Source organism: Macaca thibetana, chromosome 16, assembly GCF_024542745.1.
Source record: "Macaca thibetana thibetana isolate TM-01 chromosome 16, ASM2454274v1, whole genome shotgun sequence".
Classification (NCBI taxonomy): Eukaryota; Metazoa; Chordata; class Mammalia; order Primates; family Cercopithecidae; genus Macaca; species Macaca thibetana.
Genome location: NC_065593.1, coordinates 55821339 through 55842044, shown reverse-complemented (window position 1 = coordinate 55842044; position 20706 = coordinate 55821339). Strand labels below are relative to the sequence as shown.

Genomic DNA, 20706 nt, shown 5'->3' with positions numbered 1-20706 from the left:
AGTCCTGCAGCACTTTTGAGAAGCTCAAAGGAATTCTCTTAAGTTGTTTTATTTCAGTTCTATGACTGAGAAGAGAAGAGAGACCACATTATCATCCATTCTGAGGGGGAAGACAGCATAATCTCCATTTCTCAGATGGAAATATGGAGGCATGGGAAACCTGAATCTTGGCCAAAAACCTCTTAGTTGACAAATGAATTCAGGGCTTGGCAACCCTAAGCAGCCAGTGATAACAGGGGCCCACAAAATGAGGGTGTGGCTCGCTTCTGGAATTCAGTCTTGCTGGTAACAAATGATAAGATCTTTCTTAAAGTCTTTTTATTTTTATTTTTTTAACCTGGCCCAGACTGTCAACTTATAACATGAATCCTACTGATTAAAAATTTTTTCTTGCATTTCTCATCCGCCATCAAACATTGGTTCATGATTATTTATAGCACTTTAGTGACATTGAAAGGGATTTATTTCAATTTATTCAGTCTTTATTAACACTCCACAGGGAACAGAGTGCAGCTACCGCTGGCCTTTTCTCAGGCACAGCTGAGATGCTAAGAAGGGAGGAACTTCACCACTAAAGGAAGAACTGAACCTGGTGGAGAGAAGCCCAGGAGGCAAGTTATCTCGATAGGATTATCCGGGAAAAATATTAAATAGGTTTTAAGAAGGTTCAGGTGAGTTTATGAATGATCACTCCTTTATTCAAGCGGATTTAGGGATGTTCTGCAAAATCCTCTGTTTCTAAGCTGGCCTCATGGAAAGCGGCGGCAGAGGCAGAGGCTGAGCCGCTGCACTGGGGATTGGGGCCAGTGGGGAATTTCCCCTGCTCATAGGGAAAAGACAAGACAGAAAACGGATGGTGGGAGGGCCGGTGACTCTTCCAAACGGCTATTCCTGATGTTTCCTGGCAGTGAGCAGCTATGAAAGGGACAGGTTCATATGTGTCTATACCATGATTTTTGCTGTGCTCCAATGTTACAGGAGGTTACAGACAACAGTTTTATTTGCCTATATAACCTTTGCTTGGCTTATTAACACGCTGATTTAAATTCTGATGCATTGTCAAGTAGAAAGCTGTTCAGGTTTTCAGCAAGCCCAATATAAAAAATCCAGGCATGCAACAAATAGGTAGTGAATATTCACATTTAAATACATGTAAATATAAATAGAATTTTAAAAAAATGTTTAGAGACAGGACCTTGCTGTGTTACCCAGGCTGGAGTGCAGTGGGACAATCATAGTTCACTGTAGCCTTGAACTTCGGGCTCAAGTGATCCTCCTGCTTCAGCCTCCCAAGTAGACAGGGCTACAGAAGCATGCCATCACGCCCAGCTAATTTTTAGTTTTCTTTTGTAAAGACAGGGTCTTGCTTTGTTGCCCAGGCTAGTCTCAGACTCCTGGCTTCAAGCGATCCTCCCACAATGCTGGGATTACAAGTGTGAGCTACCGAGCCTGGCCTCATTTATATACATATAAAACCAAAGAGAATCTTTTTTTTTTTTTGAGATGAAATCTTGCTCTGTCACCCAGGATAGAGTGCAGTGGCACAATCTCGGCTCACTGCAACCTCCGCCTCCCGGGTTCAAGCCATTCTCCCGCCTCAGCCTCCTGAGTAGCTGAGACTACAGGCGCCCGCCACCACGCTTGGCTAATTTTTTGTATTTTTAGTAGAGACGGGGTTTCACCGTGTTAACCAGGATGGTCTCAATCTCCTGACCTTGTGATCCACCCGCCTCCGCCTCCCAAAGTGCTGGGATTACAGGCGTGAGCCACCGCGCCCGGCCTGCCTGATGTTGCCGTGATTACCCAAGAAGTCTCTTTTTGAGGAATAGGCCACGGTAGAGGGATGAGGTAAGACAATGGTTTGCTGCCAGCATTCAATTAAGAACAACTGGAACAGGCACCCCTGAAATGACCTGCAAATCAATGGGAGAACTGGATCCGATCCAGGACAACTCTGTTGACACATGATTTAGAATGTTGGCTGCAATTCAGGAGGAGGAGCTGTCCTTTACGCTGGGGGAGGAGCACCGTCCCATGGTTCCATGAATTGGTCCTTCCCAGCACTTTGTTCTTGGCATTCTGTGGCGTCTGCAGATAACGTGACAAGCAATTATGGATCCAGGGGTCTTCTAATATCCTTGCTATCCCAGGGAGGCGGATACAAGGATGCAAGTGCATCCCTGGACTTTTTGTGGTACAACTGCAGATGTAGATCCCAAGCCAACATCACCAGCCTTCTCAGTAAAACGGAAAACTAGGCCATAGGCTGGAAGGAAAACCAGCAGCTGGGACCAGAGATAATTATGTCCCTCTTCTCTTTGATGCCTGGATTTAGCAGTAGGGTGGATGAGGCCAAAGGAGAGGAATGAATGAAACGTTATTATCAATGGTTTCAGATTTAATTCTCACTCGCTGATTTAAAACTGTTTTTAGTATTGGACATTGATCTAAGACTCTTTCCTCAGGGGAGTTAATATAAGAAAGGGAATTTAAACTTATTTTCAGTCTGATGGAGAGGATTTTGTAGTGCCCTCTTAAGTTGGGATTCCATGTGAATGACTTCAAAGTGCTGTGCTAGTCCTGGCAGACAGACGGAAGACAGGCGGGGAGGACGCCCACCCTTTACTTATTTAAAAGTTTCCCCAGTAGGTGTTCTTCTGATACCCTGTACGAATAAGACATGAAGGTCTGTCAACATGCAAGGCTGGGGTCCTCACAGCCTGATCTGCAGTTAGGACTGCCTCTTACCACAGCCCAGCACTTCCTAAAGGTCATCTGTGCCCATTCAAAATCTTCTACGGACACCAGACTTGCTATAATAATCACATACCCTAACTAAGGTGCAAGCTGGCCAGGCACGGTGGCTCCCGCCTGTAATCCCAGCACTTTGGGAGGCCGAGGTGGGTGGATCACCTGGGTCAGAAGTTCAGGACCAGCCTGGACAACATGGCATAACCCCATCTCTACAAAAATACAAAAATCAAACGAGCATTATGGTGTGTACTTGTAGTCCCAGCTACTGGGGAGGCTGAGGCAGAATTGCTTGAACCCAGGAGGTGGAGGTTGCAGTGAGCCGAGATCGCACCACTGCACTCGAGCCTGGGCGACACAGCGAGACTCTGTCTCAATAAATAAATAAATAAATAAATAAATAAATAAATAAGGTGCAAGCTGAGGGAGTACAAGTGCAGAGGGAAGGATAAGCTCTTCAAATCATTCAATGATTTTAAGAAAATTAAGTTGAATGTTTTAGAAAGACTTCACAAAGGTGAGTAATATTTACTATCAAACAGGATGGTAAAGACCATGCAAAAAAAGAAAAAAGTAAAATCCCTGAGGGATTCTGCATTCAGATGACTCCACAATATAAACCCAAAATCCAAACTGAAATCGGAAGACCCAGACAGTGCATTATTAATATGGCACAGGCAAGAGAGACACGAAATTTCAACTGGCTGATCAGACACCAAGAGAAGACCTGGGCCCTGTGTCAAAAGATGGGTGAACGAATTTACATTTATATAGTTTCAGTTAAAGTAAAATCTTGAAAATCTGTGTATCATTTACATTATTTTCTGATGTAATGACTTTTTAAAACTGATATATTGTTACTCAGTCTTGATTTAAGGGATAAGAAGGCTTCTTAGGCCTAATTTATTAATTCATAAATGACTATACTTATTGGATACATGGAATTCCTAAGATTCAGTACACCACAAGTTTGCTTTATTTAACCCTTTTCTACTCTACTCTCAACCGACCACCCTGAAACCTGTTCGCCAGTTTACCAACGTCAGCACTCCGTTGAATTACTTCATTTGTAAAATCTCTTCTTCACCTCCTTCGCCTTCCCTGACTGCCATTACTTTCTTAATCAGCCCTCACTTTTTATTCAACAAGTAAACTGGAAAGATCTCTGAACCCAATGTACTAAGCCAGGTCACCCTTCCCGGGATGACTGGAGGGAGGGCAGGTCGGTTTGGGCTGGTGGAGAGCATGCAGTTTATTCCTGGCATGGAGTGGATTTCAGAAAGAATATGAAGCAGGGACAGCAGATGACAAATCTCCGCTTGCCTGTGGCAAGAGTTCTGTGTGTACATTTAAACATGGGTGTGTGCAATTTTCAGAGGGTCCACGTCTGCCCAAAGTTTGGCTGCAGGGGAGCTGGGCAGTTACCCACTTTTCCTAACTTGATCCCTACTCAGTGTAACAATTTATCTGTACAACTGATTCCATCACCAGGGTCTTTAGACCCCTCTGCTCATTCAGCCAATCACAAGCACTTATCCATAGGACACTGCCAATGATGCGATTTACTGAGCAGTTACTATGTGTAGGGCCCTGGTGAGTACCAGGTTAGCTTGTTTGAACCCCATGGCAACCCGTGAGACAGGCACCATCATACTCCAAGTTATGGATGACAAAAAACTCTCCAAACAGCTAAACAACATGGCTTAGGTCCCACAGTGAGCAGGGAGCTGGGACTTATGTCCAGGAGGCCCAATCAGAGCCTGCCTCCTTAACCATTAGGCCAAACTGCCTCCACATGCAGGACACTGCCCTGCACTGGGGACCTGGGGGAAGGGTAACAGTGTCTGCCCTTGAGCTGCTCCCAAAACTTCCTTGAATAGCCTTGGCACAAAATGCATTTCTTGGGGACTCGCTGACATGGCGTTTGGATTTTTATCAGGTCCCTGATTGGGCTCAGCATGGAGCCTGATGAAATATGAAAAAAGCAAAGAAAATTAAGGGAATATACCTGGAAATTGTTCCAGTTTGTATTTTGCTGATGCCCATTGTATCTGCATGCTTACAGAAAGCTTCCTAACCGGAGAACCCAGAAAGCTCAAAACCTGTCCTGGGCCAGCCTCAAACTCCTCCTCATACTCAGGTGGGAGCCATCTGGGCAGGCAGGGAACCTGGCAGAGGTGGCAGGAGCATGACATCTGGAGACAGGAAAGGAATTCTTGGACAGCAACCTCTTTGGCAAGGCAACAGGGGCGAGACAGAGGATTCTCAGGTAGCCCCAAGGCACCATAGTATAATGGAATATTTATTGCAAAGCCTGGGCCCCAGGAAGTGAGAAAAGCCTCCCAGGCCTATCTTTGCCAAGGGATTCTTTTTTTTTTTTTTTTTTTTTTTTTTTTTTGAGACGGAGTCTCGCTCTGTCGCCCAGGCTGGAGTGCAGTGGCCGGATCTCAGCTCACTGCAAGCTCCGCCCCCCGGGTTTACGCCATTCTCCTGCCTCAGCCTCCCGAATAGCTGGGACTACAGGCGCCCGCCACCTCGCCCGGCTAGTTTTTTTTTGTATTTTTAGTAGAGACGGGGTTTCACCGTGTTAGCCAGGATGTTCTCGATCTCCTGACCTCGTGATCCGCCCGACTCGGCCTCCCAAAGTGCTGGGATTACAGGCTTGAGCCACCACGCCCGGCCTGCCAAGGGATTCTTACATGAGGACTTGCCTATGCCCACCCAACTCAACCCACACCCACAATCTCAGAGCTGGCCTCATCAGTGGGCACCAACGCTTTTACCTTGCCGAGGTACAGAACCTAAGCTGGGCATCTGATGTCCCTAAACCACAGAGACTTGACCTTGGCCACACTGAATCTACATCTTGATCCCCCAGTCTTGATTTCCAGCCTTCCCTGGGTCAATCAAACCAGCTGCCCCTTCATCTGGCAGATCAGTCCAGAAACCCTGCATTAGGGAGTAGAAGTTTAAGGACCTTGGGAAGAGATATTTGCTCTTTGTTTTATAAACAGAGCACCAAGGTAGAGTGAAATGCCTTGCTCTCTGTGTCGGGGCCAGATAAGAAATTGAGAGCTTTAAACTCCACATCTCCCTAAACTTATTCTGGGTCATGCTCCAATTACAGACTCTTGTAAAAGTTCATTTGTGAAACAGTGGTTTTAGAATCAATATCTACTGGGTCAATGTTATAGATCATATTTGGGTTCCCAGACTAGTCCACAATGGCCAAGTAAACCCACGTGTGGCTGAGAGGGGAGGGAGCTAGTGGCAGGCACCCACCACCCACTGGCTCTATGACCTTTAGCAAGTTACTAACCCTCTCTGTGCTTCAGTTTCCCCAGCATGGAGATAATAACAGCACCTGCTACATAGGGGAATTGTTGTGAGGATTAAATGAGATAATCTGAGACAAGCACTTAGAACAGGGCTCCTAGAAGACAATCAATGAATGTAATTAAGGTAGCAATGCCAGTGTCAGCCCCAGCAGTGGTAACACTGGGGTTGGGTCATATTTTGATGTAGGAGACTGTCCTGTGCCATGTAGGATGTTCAGCAGCATCCCTGGCCTCTATCTACGAGATGTCAGTAGCACCCTCCTCAAGTTGTGAAAATAAAAACATCTCTCTAGACATCTCAGTGGCCCCCAGGTGAGAAGCATGGTTTTACAGGCAAACAGCTGAGAGTCCCTGCTGGAACATGAGGGCTCCTCTCTCTGCTGCAGCCCAGCTGGTGAGGCTGCAGGCTTCTCTCCCCGTCACCTGCTGAGGTGCCCCCCAAACGCCAGCTCCCTGTCACTAGTGGAAGCGCCTAACTCCTGGGCATGGCAAGTTAGGAATGACCAGGGGGCTGTTTCTGGGAGTGTGAAGGGGCTTTGGGGGTCTCTGAACACGGTGATGAGGAAAGTGGTGGCAGAGGAAGGAGCAGAGTCAAATGTGGTTTCCCACCCGCTTCCCACCGACCTACTGCACCAAGTACCAAAAGGTGCCAGGGCAGGGTCTTCCTTCCCTAGGGTAGAGGGTGGTCTCTCTCCTTTCCTCTCATCTTCACCTCTGGCCAATAAGAGGGAAGTGGGCCATAGGGACCAGGCTATGGGAGTGCTGCAGTGGGGAGGGGGAGGGGGCGGGAGGAGGTGGCCCAAGAGCACAGGCAGCTGAGCATCACTGGGACACAGGGCTGGGATAGACTGAACTGAGTTTGTCCCCAAACCTTCCTTCTGCCGTGACCATAAATAAAGCCCCACCTTCTGTTTCTCTTAACCTGTGTTTCCCCATTTATCCTTCATGGATAAAATCCATTTGGTATGGACCGGATACCTCTTGTATGTCTAGCACTGTATTAGGCCCCTACGGTTGTTTTTACTTGTTTTTGAGTGAGTCTTTTTCAAGGAGGGAGTAAGGAAGATGCTACATAAATACATCAATAGAAGGCAAGGTCCAGTTGGAAAATTATAACATGTCCAATTGGAAAAATAACATGTGTTTGTACATGTAGCCACAGAGCCACTGAAGCCACACACATAAATGCTGAGGGAAAGTGGAATAAAACACGTTTCTTAAAATTTTCAACAAATGGACTGTATCAACGGATGTTAAAAAGGCAGAAGGAAAACCACAATCTTATCACATCTCCAGGCTGGCACTGACCTCCAAGGGCATGAGGGTCAAAGGGCCCCTTTAATAGAAAGGCCTCTTTTTCCAACCGGAATAAATCTAACGTTTCCTCAATCAAACCAATTCTAAGTTTTCTAGCAATTTATGGGCAGGTATCCATTTCTTTTGTTCCTCTCAGAGGAGCAGCGCCTGATATTAGAAACCACTTAAAAGCCACGCCCTTCCAGCAGGAACAGTCATGGACTGTCACTCATCCAAAAACCAGCAAAGCCAACAAGCCCCTTCCCCAAATCGTCTAAAGGTGAACCCAAGAGCCAAGCCGGGTTATTGCTGTATAAATATCTGTTAGGGAGGCAAACTTGGCCAAGGAATGGATGAGCTTCAAGGGTCACTCCAGACCTGCCTAGCGGGGGTGGGGGCGGGGGACACACTTATCTGTTTATCCATTTATTTATTTATGTAGAGGGAGGATTTGGAGATGGAAAATAAACAATTCTTATATAGTAAATATAAGCAGCCATCGCAAAACACAAAATGACACCCTAGAATCAACCGCGGTAGGAAAGACATTTCCCTGTCTCCTGTAGGATGGGTCAGTTAAGGGGGCAGGGAGGATCAGATATAACTCAAATTGGTCCTGCTGAGCCTGGAGCCTGAGCGCGCAGAGGGGTGAGCTGGGCAGTCGCTGTCCAAGCCCCCATCATCCCTTCCAACCCAGACCATTCTGAGACGGAGGTTTGGAGTTACAGGTGTGTGAGCGCCAGAGGGTGAGAGCAGTCGCTCGGAATGTAAGAGCTCCCGCCTGCTGGGGATGGGGAGGAGTCGTCGATGGCCCCGGGATCCGTGCCCAGACATTTCCAGAGGCAAGCACCCCACCGTCATCCGCGCCAAAGCTGCATCCCTCGAGGACCTGGAGCGAAGCCATCTCCTTAAAGCGCGCACAGAGTCAGGATGGAGTTTCCTAATTGTTGCACGAAGGACCGTCCCCCTGAGGTTTCTCCATTAACAGCAGCCCCCTCCTTCCCCGGCCTTGCCCACCGCAGTGGCCCAACCAAAGCGCCAACAGATTTCAAAATGGAGCGAAATCGCAGAAGCGCGGATTGTGCTTTGTTCCCAGCATTGGGCTAAATGCGCTCATCCCCACCGGGCTCCCTTTCCTCCAACGGCAGCAGGTGACATCTCTGCTCGAGATGGCAATAGGCAGCCTTGACCGTGGGCTCCCCTTTTCCAGGGCCGTCCCGAGACCCTCACTCCATCTGGAACCGGAATCCCGCGCCCAGCTCTGTCTGGGGGCGAGGGAGGAGAGAAGATGCTTGAACTGACCCCTGAGCTGCTCTGCAACCCCTCGCGGTGGCTCAGCCATGCGGGAAGCCTCGCAGCACTCAGGCTCCAGCCCTCGACGCCACCGTCGAGGAAGGTCAGCCTGGTCCCGGGCGGGCTCTAGTTCCCCAGTCAAGCCATTCCCCGGAAATTCAGATCAACCTGGGCAGCCCGCGTGGAGGATTCAGCTCCTAGATGCTCGTTCGTCTCAGAAGTGCGCCCCCCCGCACCTGTTTTCAGCGATAGAATTAACCAGAAAACGGCGCGTACCAGGTTCATCACAGGAGGGCGAGGCTCGGATGCCTTGGCCAGGAGTTCTCCTTGCAGCCCCAGACTCGGTTTTGGGGGTACGGTGAACTTGGATACGGGTGAAATCCCGCATTTACGATAAATAATATTAATCAGTACAGACATAATATTAATAAAAATACACCCAAGGGCTGCCTATCTGCGGCCGCCAGAGGCCAATTAGAGTCTCAGGTGCAGGGGTTGGGGGCTTCCTCCCGTGTCCTCCAGGAGGCCAACTGGGCGCGGCCCCGCCTACCCCAGGGTCCCCAATCTCCCCAGGGAAGGGGTGGGGCCAGCCCCAAGGTCCCCTCTCCGGACGCCTGTGGTTCCCATGGCAATTCCCCCTCTGTGCCCCCTCCAGTGGGCTCAGAAAAATGGGTGTGGCGGCAGCACCAGTAACCTTATGCCCCCTCCTCACATTCTCCCGCCAGGCGAAGCAACAGGGCGTAAAGCTGGAGAGGCCCCACCGGGGCTCCCCACCCATCCCCGAATGGGTAGCCAGCGTCCCTCGTTGGGCAACCTGGTGTGGCTTGGCCCTCAGGACACTCGGGGTGTTGGGAGGGGCGTGATCCCTCTGCCGCCGCCCGCAGCGCAGCACGGAGACTCGAATCCCATCCCTTCAGAAGCTTCCTGGCGCCCGCAGACTCCGAGACGAGGCTGCGCGCGGTCACGCCCGTTCCATGCGTGCCGGGGGTCGGGGGGTTGACTCGGGTTCGTCGACCCCAGCAAGCCTCGAGATCCAACAATGAGCTCGGAAATGAGGAACGAAAAAGGAAAGAGGTGCTTGGGGGTGGGGGGAGGTTGGCTAAACACCCTCAGAATAAAAGCCAGAAACCAGGGCTGGGAGCGCAGATCACGTAACCTCTACAGACAAAGCAAAGAGCCCCCGAAGAAGGTGCTGGGTGAACGCCCCCAGCGCTCATGCCCGCAGCAGCAAAAGGCCAAGATTTCAGCGCTGATTGTCCCCCTCCCTTTAATGCCAGGCCCCGCCCTGTCCTACGAAGCCCGGCCACCCGGTTTGGCATGGCACCGTAAAGACGTGACACGCCGAAAAAAGATGGCACCTCGCGTTCCGAGGGGGAAAAAGGGGGGGTGGTGGGGGCGGGAGTGGGAGGAGGCACAGCCTATCCTCCCCCCTCCTCGCCCACCAGGATCCACACCCACTGCCGCAGTGAGGGGCGAGCCCTGCGCGCCAGCCCCGCGCCTCCGGCAGGGAGCGCACACGCCGGGCGCCCTGCGCGCGGAGCGCTGAGAAAGAAACCCGCCCCGAGATGCACCTGCAGCCCCGCGCCCGTCAGTGCATGGCTGCTGCTGTGCCTGCCCGCGAGCGGGGACCGGCGGCCGCCGACTCCGTCCACATCGCCAGGCCAGGTGACCCCTGCCTTTGCGAGCGTGCACACTGGGATCCTCGCACTGTTCTCAGGCACGGCGCTGCTCGCGTCTCTGTGCCAGGCGTGCGCAGGGGGAAGGGCAACTAAAGTGACAGCGCCTGGACCCCTCCCCATCTCCTCGATTCCTCCCAGCCCCCAAATGTCCCCTACGGGTTTCTGAAGGAGGAAAAGGGGAGGGGGCCGGGCCCCGCCTAAAATCAGGGGCAGTGAAGGCCCTGTCGGAATCACTGCTCGGGAGGTAAAGGGAGGGGCGTGCAGGGAGTCAGTCATCTTTTCTAGAACCCGATCCACATCTTCCTTAGGGCTGATGGCGAACAGCGGCAGGGACAGCGGATTTCAGGTTCGGTTTCGGGGGTCGTTATCGGACCCCTCCCCCCCACGCACGCCCATTGCGGCAAAAGACTGCGGTCGAGAGTGAAGGGCAGCCCCCTCCCCCAAGTCACCGCCGCCGCGCCCCACCCTGCCGGCACGGCCTCCACCTGGGGTCGGCGCGAAGCGGGTGAAGACCCTCCAGCACACACACACGCGCGCACTCAGGCGTGCGTGCATCCCTTGCTCACGTCCCTTTCCAGGCCGCCCTGGCCCCAGCCCCCGAGCAGGGGAGGCAGGGAGGGGCCCTGCGGTCGCCCCGACCGATGCCCGGCGCACGAAGCCCCAGTCTGTGGAGGCTGAGGGCGAGGGGCGGCGGCGCAGGGGTGCACAGGGGCGGACGGCGAGGCAGATTTCGGAGCCGCGGCGCTTACCTGATAGTCGACAGAGGCGAGGACGGGAGAGGACAGCGGAGGAGGAGAAGGTGGCTGTGGTGGCGGCGGCAGAAGGTGGGCGGTGGCAGCGGCGCTGCTGTTGGTGCCGGAGCTGGTGGGTGGCGGTGACTGCGAGGGCGCGCGCCGGCGAAGAGGGCGCGTTCCCGAGGCCGGCAGGCGGCGCAGGCGCGAGCAGCGGGAGCGCGAGCCTCCCCAGGGGAGGGGGCGGGCAGCCCGGCCTCCGCGGGAGCCTTCTCCTCCGGCCACCAGTGGGCGCGCGCGAGCGCCCTGCCGCTCGGCTGTCCGGCGCCTCCCGGCTGGTTCCTCTCGGCGCTGCCCTTTCCCGGTGCCCCTCCCCCTACGCCTCAGGCCGCGGCGCTGACCGCAGCGCGCACGCGCGTTCCATGGCGCACGCGCACTCTCCGCCTCCCATAGCTGGAGCCTTTGTCTCGTTGGAGGGGTGGGTGTCTTCCTTCGGGCCCTGCGGGGTCGGGGCAAGGCCAGTGACTCCGCCAGTGGGTCCCCTGCCCCTTTCCTTTCAGTCAGCCTGAGGCGGTGTCCTCTCCTGGAGAGGTCCTGAGCGACCTTCCACGTGGCCAGCTCCCCAGTCCGTCCACCCCGACCCTCCGAGTCCCGAAATCGCCCCCCTGGCTAAGGTCGCTTTTCCCCAGGCTGCTTCCTTTCTCCTTGCTTTTTTCCCATCTTTTTTGTTACTGACCAAGGTGAATCCTTTCCTTAACAAATTCACTTAAAGCAAGCTAACTCAGTTACAATACAGTAGAACTGTACTTTAAAAAAAAGCATTTGGATCTATGATGTATGTAACCGTGACGCTAGAAAAGAAATCTTAAATTAGGCGAAATTGAAATAGTGCTTAACACATCGCAGAACATTTGCACACACAGTTATTTGTATCACGTCTTTTGAAACATCTTTATGCTGTAAGTAGAGTTTGAAGTCTGAATGTTTAAGGGCCAGCTGGAGATTGTCCCCTGGAAGAGGCATCTCAGCCTGAAACTGACCAGTGGTCCTCATTCTACTGGTCACCCAGGCCCCAAGCTTCGGCCTTAGCTTGGATTTTTCATTTCCCCAACGTCAAATTTAAGCCCTGGCAGTGGGCGGATTTCTATGTATGGGGGTTTAGGGCAGCTGTCTCCTCCTAGGGAGATGGGAAGTTGTCTTGAAGCTCCAATTTGCATGGTTCTTACATTATTTTTTAAAAACCAACATATGTTATAGATTAATAGAAAAAGCAAGTAAAATGCTTTATTCACACTGAGTTTCTGGAACTGACCTTTTTCTTTCTTTCTTTCTTTCTTTTATCCATATTAACTTTATTTTTAAACAGAGGGGCATATATCCAAAGAAGTAGAAGTGAGAACCACCGTGGGGGCTTGCTGAAAGCGATCTGCCCTAGCCTTCTGACTTCAGAATGTCTCATGAGCCAATGGCCTGGGGATGGAACTGCCCCTTGATGGTGTACACCTTAGAAAAGTCAATGGAATTGACCCTTTTTTTGGAGACAAGGTCTTGCTCAGGCTGGAGTGCAGTGGCACAGTCATAGCTCATGGCAACCTTGAACTCCTGGGGCTCAAGCAATCTTCCCAACTCAGCCTTCTGAGTTGCTGGGACTACAGGTGGGCACCACCACACCTGGCTAACTTTCTTTTCTTAGAGAGGAGGTCTTGCAATGTTGCCCAGGCTGCTGCTCTCTAACTCCTGGGCTCAAGGGATTCTCCCACCTCAGCCTCCCAAAGCATTGAGATTACAGGCATGAGCCACTGCACTCAGCCTGGAATTGACTTTTTGTTGTTGTTCTAACTGCCACCATCCTAGTTGAAGACCTCTATCTTTGTTCTGGACATGTAGGGACCTTAGTGATCTCCTTGCTCTCCAATTTCTCCCTATATTAGCCCACCCTGCAACCCCTAGTTAGATCAGTATTCAGAAGTGATCATTTTATTTATTTATTTATTTTTGGTTTTTTGTGTTTGTTTTGTTTTTTTGAGATGGGGTCTCGCTCTGTTGCCCAGGCTGGAGTGTAGTGGCACGATCTTAGCTCACTGCAAGCTCTGTTTCCCGGGTTCAAGCAATTTTCCTGTCTCAGCCTCCCAGCTACTGGGATTACAGGCACGTGTCACCACTCCTGGCTAAATTTTGTATTTTAGTAGGATGGGAATTCACCATGTTGGCCAGGCTGGTCTCGAACTCCTGACCTCAGGTGACCCAAGCATCTCAGCCTCCCAAAGTGCTGGGATTACAGGTGTGAGCCACCACGCCTGTCCCAGATCATTTTAATTATGGCAATCTCTTGCTCAAAAATATGTAAAAGCTTCTAACTGCCTCCTAAATGAGGTTCAACCCCTTAGTTTAGCTTCCAAGTGCCCCCCCGTTCCCCCAACCCCCATCATCTGAGCCATTGTCCTCCTCTTTTCTTTCCCACCTACTCTGTAGCCAGCTGAAGTGGCTTGACTAGAACTCTTTCCCACCTCTGTAATTCTGAGGTTTTCCTTTGCCTGCAAAGGTCCTTGTTCTTTCCTCACCCACCAGTAGTCTACCTAACCTTCAAACTCTAGCTCAAATTTTACCAAAGCCTTCCCTAATCACCCCAACTGGAAGGGACATTTCCAGTCTCTAGAAGGAGTTCAGCAAAGTTACTCTTCTTCTCTCTGAAAGTTGGGAGGGGGTGGAATCAATATCCACCTTGCAAGATTGAAATGTGGTCATTGTCCCCAGCAGTTTCCCCTTTTTTTAGTGTGAGGAATTATACATCCTTGTCCATGACCATTTACATGATGTAGACATTCCAAACAGGCACTTCAAGAGGCATTGCAAGGTTCTACCACTTTTACTCTTCCTTCCTACCACCAGAATGGCATGGCTCCAGAGAGCTGTTCCTTCAGCTTAGATCCCAGGATGGAAAAACTCAAGGAAGTACATGTCACACAAGCAAGAAATAAACATTTGGGTCTGGGCGCAGTGGCTCATGCCTGTAATCCCAGCACTTTGGGAGGCTGAGGCAGGTGGATTGCTTGAGGTCGGGAGTTCGAGGCCAGCCTGAGCAACATGGCAAAATCCCATCTCTACTAAAATCACAAAAATTAGTCAGACATGGTGGCGCATGCCTGTAATCCCAGCTACTCGAGAGGCTGAGGCAGGAGAATCACTTGAACTTGGGAGGCAGAAGTTGCAGTGAGCCAAGATCATTCTACTGCACTCCAGCCTGGGTGACAGAGCAAGACTTTGTCTCAAAAAAAAAAAAAAAAAAAAAAAAAAAAAAGAAAGAAAGAAAAAAAAAAAAGAAAGAAAGATTTGTTGTGCAAGCCACCAAGATTTGGGGAGTTGTTACCACAGCAAAGCTGATTGATACAGGAATTAAATGAGATGTGTGTGTGTATGTATAAAGTTTCTTACACAACGTCTGACAAATGGTAAACTATCATATTATTATAAATACTATACTATTATAAATACTGGTTATTTATTTCATTATCTTTGTAATAATGCTTTTGCTACATATTATTTTATTTCTGTATGTAAAATAAACTGTAGCAGTCAAATCAACACTCCTCTACATTCAAATTTCACATTTTTCCCCCTCTAAGATAACAGTATAATTGAGAACTGACAGGGACCTAGTGACACTGTGGTCCCCTCACACTGAATGGTCACATTTGCCTAAATTGAAATAATGCATGCTAGAAACAAATCTTAAGCAGATCTGTCATTTTAACTATATGTGATGTAGAGTTGAACGTTCATTCCAGATAATTTAGTCAATGTAGGTAGCTAATGGCTTACACTAATTTAGGCCAAGAAAATGCATTCCCTCTCTTTCTTCCTGTCTCTTTCTCTTGCTGAAAGAGAAATCTCATGGCCGCATATGTTACACAAAAGAGCCCACTTATGTAGGACCACAGAAGGCAGAATAGCAGAGGGGAAAGAAAACTGGAGAGTTGGGTCCTGATCCTAGCCATCTTGTGCGACCTTAGACAAATTCATTACCTTCTCTGGGCTTTCAGTTCCAGATGGGGTTAGGACTGAGATCAATATATCTATAGAATTTGGAGGCTCTGCTACTAAATCTATTCACAAAGCAAGCTAAACTGTTGTCATAAATAGACCCCAAAACGTAATGACATCCTGCTAAATGGGCCAGAGGAGCAAAAAGTGGCTAGCATGTTAAAGGCATTGGTAGGTTACACACACTCCAGAGGGTGGGAGATGAATACTACAGAAATTTAGGAGCCTGCACAGGGCACAATTTTAGAGGTCCTGTGGACAGGAGCGTGTCAGGACTGTCCATCCAAAGTCAAAATCAAATGATTGCATCTTCTATTTCCCACAGTGTAGAAGGAAGCACAAAACCTAGAAGTTCTCTTTGGCTTCTGAAGATAGCATATTCCATACCTGGGACACCACTTGACCAATAATAACCAGCTAACCCGAAAGGCTGCCGGCTTGAAGTGGGGCCCAGAACAGGAAAGGGCTCTGCAGCAGGTCCAGGCAGCAGTGCAAGTAGCCTTGCAATTGAGCCATCAACCCAGCAGACTCTATAGTACAAAAGGCACGAGTGATGAGGAGGATGCTGTGTAGAGCTTGTAGCCTGCCCCAGTGGGAGAGTCACAGTGCAGGATCCCAGCGTTCTGGAGCAAGGCCATGCCATCTGCAGTGAAGGATCATATGCCTTTGGCAAGACAACTCCTGGCACGCTACTGTGCCCTGGTAGAAATGGAGCGCCTGATGGTGGGATAGCAAGTGACCTTGCACCTGGAACTGCCCTTCATTAACTGGGTTACGTCAGCTGAGTTAAATTATAAGGTTAGGCAAGCCCAGCAACAATCCATTGTTAGATGGAAGTTGTACATCTGGGATTGAGCGTGGACAGGACCTGGGCCACGAGCAAGCTGCACGTACAGTCTGTTCAGACCCCCAAGCCACCTGCCGGAGTTGCCCCAGCACCCTCCCTCCACACACACCTAAGGTTATAGGAGGGATCCCTTCCCATCAGCTGATGGCAGAGGAAAGAGCAAGTTTGGTTTGTGAATGACTTGGCTTGGTATGTGGGTTTAGGCTGAAAATGACAGGAAATATACTACAATCTCACTCAAGGGTGGCTTTGAAAGACAGTGGCAAGGCAGAACCCTCCTAACGGGCAGGGATTTGGGTGGTGTAGCTGTTCACCCATTTTGTGTGGACAGAGCAGAGCTCAAGGTGAGAATGTATACAGACTTCTGGGTAGTGGTGAATGGCCTGGCCAGCTGATCATAGATGTGGAAAGAGAACAATTAGAACACTAGAGACAAGGAGATCTGGGCAGAGGCATGTGGATGACATAGGTAAGAGTGTACAAAGGGCCAGGCCTGGTGGCTGGCACCTGTAATCCCAGCACTTTGGGAGGCCGAGGCAGGTGGATCACCTGAGGTCAGGAGTTCGAGACCGGCCTGGCCAACATGGTGAAACCTCATTTCTAGTAAAAACACAAAATTAGTCGGGTGTGGTGGCCCGTGCCTATAATCCCAGCTACTTGGGAGGCTGAGGCAGGAGAATAGTTTGAACCTGGGAGGCAGAGGTTGCAGTAAGCCAAGATTGCACCACTGCATTCCAGCCTGGGCGACGGAGCAAGACTCTGTCTTCAGAAAAAAAAAAAAAAAAAAAAAAAAAAAGAGTGCACAAAGCTTGAAGATCTTTGTGCCACGTGTTAATGCCCACTAGAGATGACCTGCTACGGAAGAGATAATGGACAACCAAGTAGACAAGAGGACGAGAGCAGTGGATGTCAGTTGGCCTCTGCCATGGGCCATCCCAATGCTAACCTGATGGACACACGAATGAAGCAGCTGTGGTAACAGAGATAGACGCTATGTGCAGGATGGAGCCCATGTACCAAGGCTACTGCTGCCACCAAATGTCCAACCTCCCACAACAGAGACCAATACTAAGTTTTCAGAATGGACCATTTCTCAAAAAGATGAACCAGCAAGTTGACTTTGTTGGGGTCCTTCCACTCATAAGGCCCTGTAATTTGTTCTGATAGTAGACCCATGTTCTGAGTATGGGTTTGCCTTTCCTGCCTTTGGGGCCTAAGCCAGTATCCTTATCCAAGGGCTTACAGTATGTTTGATTCTCCACTACAGGGTCCCACATAGCATCACATGAGACCAAGGGAACTAACTGCTTTACTGCAGGGGAGGGATGGGACTGAACCCACAGCCACAGGATCCACTGGTTATATCGTAGGCTTCTCCATCTAGAAGCGGCTACCCTGAGAGAATTGGTCAAGCACAGCTTGGAAGGCACAGCTGAACCATCAATTCTTTACAAGGGAAGGAGACGTACTCCAGGATGTAGGATCCTCCTCTAGAGCCTCCCTGTCAACACCGTGATTTTAGCCTAGTGAGGTCTTTGTTGGACTTCTGACCTACAAAACTCTAAGATGATACATTTGCATTGTTTTAAGCCACTGAGTTTGTAGCACAGCCATACACCAGACAACCACAATAGACTGGATTTATGACGGCAGTCCCATAAGATTACAATGGAGCTGAAAAATCCCTACTGCCTAGTGACTTCATAGCTGTCATGATGTTGTAGCACAATACATTACTCCCATGTTTGTGATGATGCTGGTACACAAACCTACTTGCTGGCTGTTGTATAAAAGTCTGGCACATACAATTATGTACAGTACATAATATTGGATAATGATGGCTGGGCGCCATGACTCACACCTATAATCCCAGCACTCTGGGAAGCAGAGGTGGGTGGATCACCTGAGGTCAGGAATTTGAGACCACACTGGCCAACATGGTGAAACCTTATCTCTACTAAAAATACAAAAATTAGCCCGGCATGGTAGTGGGCACCTGTAGTCCCAGCTACTCAGGAGGCTGAGGCAGGAGAATCACTTGAACTTGGGAGGTGGAGGTTGCAGTGAGCAGAGGTGGCACCATTGCACTCCAGCCTGGGCAACAGAGTGAGACTCTATCTGGAAAAAAAAAAAAAAAGAAATTGGATAATGAAAATAAACGACTGTGTTACTGGTTTGGGTACTTACTATACTACATTTTTAATTATTATTCCAGAGTGCACTGCTTCTACTTATTAAAAAAAAAAAAGTTACTATAAAACAGCCTCAGGCAAGGCCTTTGGGAGGGATTCCAGAAGAAGGCATTGTTATAATAGGAGATGACAGCTTCGTGCATGTTACTGCCCCTGAAGACCTTCCAGTGGGACAAGATGGGGAGATGGAAGATGGTGGTCATACTGATGACCCTGACCCTTTTTAGGACTAGGCTAATATGTGTGTTCATGTCTTAGCTTTTACCAAGGAAAATGTAACAAGTGAAAAAAAAAAAAAAACAAAATAGAAAAAAGCTTATAGGATAAGGACATAAAGAAAGAATATTTTTGTACAGCTGAAAACATATTTGTATTTTAAGCTAAACGTTACTAGAAAACAGTCAAAAAGTTTTAAAAATTTAAGAGTTTATAAAGCAAAAACAGTTGCAGTGTGCTAAGTTTAATTTATTGTTGAAGAAAAATAATTTTAATAACTTTAGTGTGGCCTAAATGTACAGTGTTTATGAAGTTGACAGCAGGCCGAGTGCCGTGGCTCGCGCCTGTAATCCCAGCACTTTGGGAGGCTGAGGCAGGTGGATCACCTGAGGTCAAGAGTTCAAGACCAGCCTGACCGCCATGGAGAAACCCCATCCCTACTAAAAATCCAAAAAATTAGCCGGGTGTGGTGGTGCATGCCTGTAATGCCAGCTACTCAGGAGGCTGAGGTAGGAGAATCTCTTGAACCGAGGAGGTGGAGATTGCGGTAAGCCGAGATCCCGCCTTTGCACTCCAGCCTGGACAAGAAGAGTGAAATTCCATCTCAAGGGGAAAAAAAAAAAAAGTCAACAGCAGTGTACAGTGATGTCCTAGGCTTCACATTCACTCACCACTGACTCGCTAACTCACCCAGAGCAACTTCCAGTCCTACAAGTTCCATTCATGGTAAGTGTCCTAAACAGAGGTACTGTTTTTCAACATTTTATTTTATTCTATTCTATTTTAATTTCATTTTATTTTTTGAGGTGGAGTCTCACTGTGTCTCCCAGGGTAGAGTGCAGTGGTACAATCACGGCTCACTGCAACCTTGAACTCCTGGGCTCAAGCAATCCTCCCACCTCAGCCTCCTGGGTAGCTGAGATTGCAGGTACATGCCACCATACCTGGCTAATTTTTGATTTTTTGTAGAGACAAGGTCTCGCTGTGTTGCCTAGGCTGGTCTTGAACTCCTGCGCTCAAGTGATCTTCTGGGCTGGGCCTCCCAAGGTACTGGGATTACTGGCATGAGCCACTGCATTTATACTGTTTTATACTGTTTTTACTGTACATTTACTATGTTTAGACACATTTAGATACACAAATACTTACTATTGTGTTACCATTGCTGTAGTACTCAGTACAGTAACATGCTGTACAGGTTTGTAGCCTGGGAGCAAAAGGCTATACCATATAGCCCAGGCCTTTAGTAGTACCTAGTGCCATCTAGGCTGTGTAAGTGCACTCTATGACGCTCACCTAATGAAGCGTTTCTCATAACGTATCCCAGTCTTTTAATTCGTTGCAGCAACAATAGAAAACATATACAAATCCCAAAAGGAAAAAATACATGGGTTTGGGAACCAAAGGTGAAAACGGAAGTGGCCCCATTTACTGACACATCCTTACAACTCTTAAGTTCTTCAGGGTTACAGGTCCTGGTCTCCCAAAGGGAAAACTTCCACCAGGGGGCACAGCACAGTTTTATTGAACTATCATCTGTGGCTACTCCCTGAGCCCTTCTGGTTCCTTGTGTCCAGACATCAGCAGGCAAAAAGAAAAGTTACCATCTTGGAAAGGATAATTAACTTTAGTCATTAGCAGGAAGTAGGGCTGCAATTATACAGTGCAGCAGGGAGGAACACGTTTGTTACCTGGGCACCGGTTGCTACTGCCTTGTCCAACCGTGATTGCTAAAGGACAGCAATTTCTCTCTTATTTCTCTCTTACATAGAAGTCCAGAAGTAGGAGACAAAGGCTGTTTTAGAAGCTCCAAGACCATCAGGGAGCTCCTATCCAGCTATGTGGTTTCTCTACTATCCTTAGCATGCTGCCTCACAGTCCAAAACAGCTGCCTGAGCGCCAGTCATCACATCTGCGTTCTATCCCCCAGAAAGAAGGAAGAGATGAGGAAGAGAACAACTTTAAGGACATTTCCTGGAAGTCACATTTGACATCCTTGCTAACATCCTATTGGCCAGAATTTAGACATTACCACACGAAGTTGCCAGCGAGGCTGGAAAATATATTTTTATTACAGGGACTTGTGTCCAGCTAAATACCAGCTACAGGAGGAGAAGGGGACATTGGGGAACAGCCCCAATAATGCTAAGAGGCCATCGCACTTGGTAATTCTTCCCAGTTATGATGAGCAGCTTACTCTTTGAAATATTTTCATGAAAACACTTTCATAAAAAGGCATTTTCTACTGAAACAGATGACAGCCTTCAAGACTAACATTCCTTTTTTTTCTATTGTAAATTCAGACACCAAATTCAGGGCATA

At 49.1% G+C, this 20706-nt stretch overlaps 1 protein-coding gene across 19 annotated transcripts in view; it reads right to left on the bottom strand.

Moving 5' to 3' along the window:
- Positions 1-11266, bottom strand: part of MAPT (microtubule associated protein tau) — a 131366-nt gene extending 120100 nt beyond the window's left edge. For 18 of the 19 annotated variants that reach the window (XM_050763689.1, XM_050763692.1, XM_050763701.1 and 15 more), the window contains exon 1: positions 11107-11266. The gene's annotated coding sequence lies outside the window, so the exon portion shown is untranslated. Of the gene's footprint in view, positions 1-10249; positions 10393-11106 lie in introns of those variants that run through there. The other variant, XM_050763690.1, reaches the window with a different exon arrangement.
- Between the last annotated feature and the right edge of the window lie 9440 nt (positions 11267-20706).